At 44.6% G+C, this 6157-nt stretch overlaps 1 protein-coding gene across 1 annotated transcript in view; it reads right to left on the bottom strand.

Moving 5' to 3' along the window:
* The window catches only part of LOC138980153 (neuropeptide S receptor-like), a 13487-nt gene extending 8798 nt beyond the window's left edge, over window positions 1-4689 (bottom strand). The window contains exon 1 of the mRNA XM_070352980.1: window positions 4610-4689. The gene's annotated coding sequence lies outside the window, so the exon portion shown is untranslated. The remainder of the gene's footprint in view (window positions 1-4609) is intronic.
* Window positions 4690-6157: the final 1468 nt, after the last annotated feature.

Genomic DNA, 6157 nt, shown 5'->3' with positions numbered 1-6157 from the left:
TGTTTGTTCTATTAAAACAGCTCTTATTTGTTAATGTAATCAATCTCACCTAATGACAGATATGCAAGCAGACACGGCCTCACACAAAGACGCACAGAGAACACGAACACACACACACACACACACACACACACACACACACACACACACACACACACACACACACACACACACACACACACACACACACACACACACTCTTGATCTACAAGGTGCCACTGTTCTGTGCTCACAGTTACCTGTCTTGACCTACCAGGTACTCATGTTCTATGCTCACAGCTTCCCGTCTTGATCTACCAGGTACCACTGTTCTATGCTCACAGCTTCCTGTCTTGATCTACCAGGTACCACTGTTCTGTGCTCACATGTACCCGTCTTGATCAACCAGCTACCACTGCTTTGAGCTCAAAGGTACCCGTCTTGATCAACCAGCTACCACTGCTCTGTGCTCACAGGTACCCGTTTTGATCTACCAGCTACCACTGCTCTGTGCTCACAGGTACCCGTCTTGATCTACCAGCTACCACTGTTCTGGGGCGGGGATATAGCCCAGTTGGTAGCGCGCTGGATTTGTATTCAGTTGGCCGCTGTCAGCGTGAGTTCGATCCCAGGTTCGGCGGAAATTTATTTCACAGAGTCAACTTTGTGTGCAGACTCTCTTCGGTGTCCGAACCTCCCCCCGTGTACACTACATTGGGTGTGCACGTTAAAGATCCCACGATTGACAAAGGGGTCTTTCCTGGCAAAATTGCTTAGGCACAGTTAATAATTGTCTACCTATACCCGTGTGACTTGGAATAATAGGCCGTGAAAGGTAAATATGCGCCGAAATGGCTGCAATCTACTGGCCGTATAAAATTTCATCTCACACGGCATCACTGCAGAGCGCCTAGAACTGTCCCCACGGAATATGCGCGATATAAGACTCATTGATTGATTGATTGATTGATTACAGGGTGCACTCACGCACTCTCCTTTGTAGGCCTGCATCACCAGTTACACAGTCATTGACCTGACCTGACTTTCTGCCTGGTCTACTTGCGCACTCGACCTGCAGGCAATCTCCCATCCCAGGTTGCACGCTGCACAGGTACAGTCTAGCCTCGGGGTTCATTTTGAATTACAGAAAATGTTCTCTTACAATCATAAACTACATCAGGTCACTTTCAGACTAACTTCCAGGAACAGGTTCGGGTTATTCTTAACATAAAGCAGTTGTAACACGCATTCAGGATCAGGATCAGGATCGATACATTGCAGGAACCCTTTTAGGTTATCATCGCAACGGAAACGAGAGAGCGCAACCCCCAACATTAAAAATGTTAATACATGTAATAGGAATTATTTGATCCTAGCCTATCCTCTTTTTTCTAGGGAGGTCAGTTTTGGGGGCTAGGGGGGCGGTTGAGGAACAGGCAGCATCCGAGTGACACTCCCAGCCTTCCGCCACACGCAGATCCCCACACCTCCTAAATTCTATCCCTAACCAAATTTAAAAGCAGGATAAAAACATGTTTGGCGCTAGTGCGGAGCGGCCGTCATGGCACCTCTGCTATTTATCCCAGCGAAGCTGGAGGTATCCCACGAACGCTATACTGTAATCGACTTGAGAAATGTTCATACCGATAATACATGATAAAGAAGGATTCTTTGTGCCCGGCTACGGGCTACAGTTGAAGATGGAAGTTCACCAATAATTGGGACCATACTAACAAAAATACGGTGGGTGCAACCAGGCGCCCCCATTTTTTGAGCAAACGCCACCCAAGGCCGCTTCTGTAGTTTCCAAGTCTATGTGTGTGTGGTTATCCAAGACTATGGATAAAGCTCGGTAAGAAGATTACGTCACGGTCACAAGTCTTTGACGTCAATTAATGTATCATGACGTCATGCCTCCCTGTAGTCTTTTTCTCTCGCGCGGTGTGTATATATGTGTGTGTGTGTGTTCATTTTGTGCACATGTGTTAGTGTTAGTGTTAGTGTTAGTGTGTGTGTGTGTGTGTGTGTGCGTGTATGTGTGTGTGTGTATGTGTGTGTGTGTGAGTGTGTGTGTGTGTGTCTGTGTGTGTGTGAAAGAAAGAGAGAGAGAGAGAGAGAGGGAGAGAGACTGTGTGTGTGTGTGAATGTGTGTGTGCATGAGTTTGTGTGTATGTTTGTGTGTGTATGAGTGTGTTTATGTGTTTGTTTGTACAGGTGTGTGTGTCCATCTATGTGCGGACGCATTACCACTAGGCCAACCGTGCCGGTCTATGTGCGTATGAGTGTGTGTATGAGATTAGTGTGAGTCAATGTGTGTGTGTGTGTGTGTGTGTGCATGCGTGCGTATGTACATGTATGTATGTGTGTGTGGGTGTGTGTCTGTTTGTATAAGAGAGAAAGAGAGAGAAAGAGAGAGAGGGAGAGAGAGAGAGAGAGAGAGAGAGAGAGAGAGTGGGTGTGTGTGTGTGTGCGTAAGTGTATGTGTGTGTGTATGTGTGTTTGTTTGTAAAGGTGTGTATGTCCGTCTGTCTATGTGTGCGTATGGGGGCGTGTTTTGTGTGTATGAAGTGTGTGTGAGAGAGTGAGTCTGAATGTTTTAATGAGTAGGCCTTGGGCCCTTTTCATGGAGATGAGCACATCTCAAGCACCAGCATACAAATGCACATAGTAAACAAAAACAAGAACATCCTACTCATTATATATAATCCTATTCCAATAATTCCGGTGTGCTTTTCACACACTTGCGCGTACATGGGTGTTTGTGTTTGCGTGTGGTCATATGAATGGTGTGTGTCTGTGAGTGTATGTTTACGAGCGCATGTATGCTTTGTAAGGGAGTATCGCCCTGTTTCGTTTTTTACGGATTACGAATGGAAAGCGCCTTCATGACAAATGTAGAAAAACGTAGCAATAGCGGCTTACTAGTGTTTGAAAACAGCATGGTTAATTTAAACAATGATGGGATTCTAGTGTATTTTCGTGGAATATAATATTCTCTTAACTCAGCATATTTAGGGCATACTAAAACAAAGTGGACTTCATCTTCAACACTGCCACAACAAAATGGACAAGATAAATCAGCGGAGGTTGCAGTTAAATCAAAGCGAAATCGATGCACTTTCAGGGGAGATACTCCCAATCTAAGTCTAATCAGAAGATTTCTAGCTTTAATATGTTTCAAATCACTTAAATAGTTGGATAATGTTAGGGTTGATTTGAAGGTTCTGTACAGAGAGAAACGTTCACTTCCTTGTACATGTTCAAGCCAGGTTTGCTTATAGGATGAAATAAGTGTTTCTTTAAATGCTGTTGTGAACGCCCTCTCGTCGCCAACACCTTGGTTTTCCCATACTTCATCAAAACCGTACATGTACAGAATGTAACAGATCGAGGAGGCCCATGTTTTCTTATTTTGTTCATGGAGATATTTCAGCATTTTATACGCCTTACTCGGAAGGCGATGATGTGGCATCCTCAATATAGGCTACGTAGCCAAAAACGAATGCATTTAACAAAGCTGTTTATAACAAGGGGTACCTTCCCGTTTCTCCATAGACCAAAGCATTTGGTGTTCTCATACTCGTATTCAATAAACGTTTAGGCCTAAAAAAAAAATAGGTGTGGTTACGGTAACCCGACCTACCCTATTTTTAGGGGCCGACCCTATAACTTTTTATTACATTTGTAAAAAAAAAACCACCACAAAAACCAAGAAAACGAGTGCAATGAAAGCGAAAGCGCCCGAGTCGCACACTTATTTCCCTGTCAAGTAGGTTTCATTTGTACACATTAGAAAAAAAAGTAGTAAAAAAAAGTGATTGCCTACCTTCCTACCCTATTTTGTTTGGCTATGTTACCGTAACCACACCTATTATTTTTTTTGGCCTTAAGTGCGAATAAATGAACTCTCTCTATAGGTGTATGGTCTGCTTCAACCCCCCAAACTTTGGCGCCATATGACAGCATCGGTTGAATCTGTGCGTCGAAAAGCTTGAAAAAAATAGCTGGAGATCTGTCACCCAGTTGCCATAAACATTTTAAAATACCAATGACTCCCTTTTTCCCTTTTGCAGCAAAATCATTACGAGTGTGAGAGAAGGACAGGCGTGTAGACAACCATAGTCCTAAATACTTATACATGTTCAAAACGCTCATAGGATGTCCACCAATCCATACACCCATCTTTCTCGCAAGGCCAAGTGACCACCGTTCCGAAAAACAACAATATTAGATTTGTCTATATTAACTTCAAGTCCAAGACGTCAAGACGAATCCCACAGAATGTTTAACTGATTCTGGAGCCCACATACAGAATCTGAAATAAGAATAATATCATCTGCAAACAGTGAGAGAGAGAGAGAGAGAGAGAGAGAGAGAGAGAGAGAGAGAGAGAGAGAGAGAGAGAGAGAGAGAGAGAGAGAGAGAGAGAGAGAGAGAGAGAGAGAGAGAGAGAGAGAGAGAGAGAGAGAGGTTTGTCTTTCGCTGGGGTATGCAGTGCCTTGGCGTTGCACTTCTAGTTCTACTTAATTAATAATGGCATATTCACATTTCACACACAGACACTGGTATATACACCAGAAGTCTATAACAGTAACATCTAATCTACCAAGCTTCCAGTAACAACACTTACCCATCTCGATGGCGTTTTTCTACATTACTGTGAAGAGCTTCTGGCCCAGGGATGCCCACCATGGAACCTAATACCATGACGCGTTGATAATCTTATGATGTCATCTGCGTGTCCTGACGTCATCCGCCTGTCCTGACGTAAACTAACTAAAATAGACGGAGCTCTCATGCTGGTCGAAACTACTTACGAAACAAAACAAAAAAGAGCGTCCTCACATACGCTCAAAACACAATGTCTCGACATATATTTCTCTCTCTCTCGACTGTACACAGAGATAAGAACAGCCTCGCTTTCACCTAGGTCCTGCTTAAAAACAATGTTCAGACCTCATGTTCAGACTCGGCGTAATGATTCCGAAAGGACTACTTTTTCGCGGTCAAGTTCAGTCGTCCGCATACTCGAAAGTGAAAAAAAGATTAAACGTTTTGCTACAGTATCGGAGGATGAACTGTTGAAGAAGAAAAAGAATCTCGTGCCAACCACTTCGCAGAAGACCATCCGAGTTGTCCAGAAGAAGTTCTGAAACACGTCACGTTCCAAATCAAAAGACGACATGCTACATTCTCTTCGGTCACTATTCTTGGTTTACGGTACCATTCGGCGGCTTTGCTACGAGTATGCCATAGTCTTGGTTGGCCGAGACCTTGAGGTGGAATGCGAGTGATTAGGTTTGTTGATTTTGCTCGGAGAAGTGGTCCGTGTTCAAGCAAGTTTCTTTCTTCTTTGAAAACAAAAACCCTAAGACCAGTGAATGTCGAGATATATATGTTGATTGGATCTGTGATCCAAACATGCCTTTTGGTCAATCTCGATGGCAGTTTATTCCACTCGCCCTACGGGCTTGTGGAATAAACTTCCATCTCGATTGACCAAAAGCCATGTTTGGATCACAGATCCAATTGACGTATAACATCTGGAAAACTTGCGCTACACTTCAAAATCAACAAAGAATTCGTTTTTCACCTAAGGGATCCTTGACACCCACACACACACACACTCACACACATACACTCACGCACGCACACACGCACGCACACACGCACGCACCACACACACAAACACACACATACACACACACTTACGCACGCATACACGCACGCTCACACACACACACACACACCCACCATACACACATCCACACACATACACAACACACACACGCAGACACACACACACACACACACACGCGCGCGCACACACACATACACACACGCACACACACACACACACACACGCACACACACATATACACAAACACACACACACACACACACACACACACACACACACACACATACACCTACGACGCATCGCCTCCATCCGTCGCTACCTCACCCCTGATGCCTGTGTGAGGCTGGTCGTCTCCCTCATATTCAGTCGACTGGACTACTGCAACTCCCTTCTGGCTGGTCTCCCCGCCTCATCCATTCATGGCCTACAACGAGTCCAGAACGCTGCTGCCTATGGAACGCGAAAAGTGTCAAATGATCGATCACAATGATCGATCAAAAGGATCGATCATTTTCGCGTTTGACCCTTTCCGCCACG

Source organism: Littorina saxatilis, linkage group LG11, assembly GCF_037325665.1.
Source record: "Littorina saxatilis isolate snail1 linkage group LG11, US_GU_Lsax_2.0, whole genome shotgun sequence".
Taxonomy (NCBI): domain Eukaryota; kingdom Metazoa; phylum Mollusca; class Gastropoda; order Littorinimorpha; family Littorinidae; genus Littorina; species Littorina saxatilis.
The sequence above is the reverse complement of the archived record's forward strand: the minus strand, read 5'-3'. Positions and strand labels throughout refer to the sequence as shown.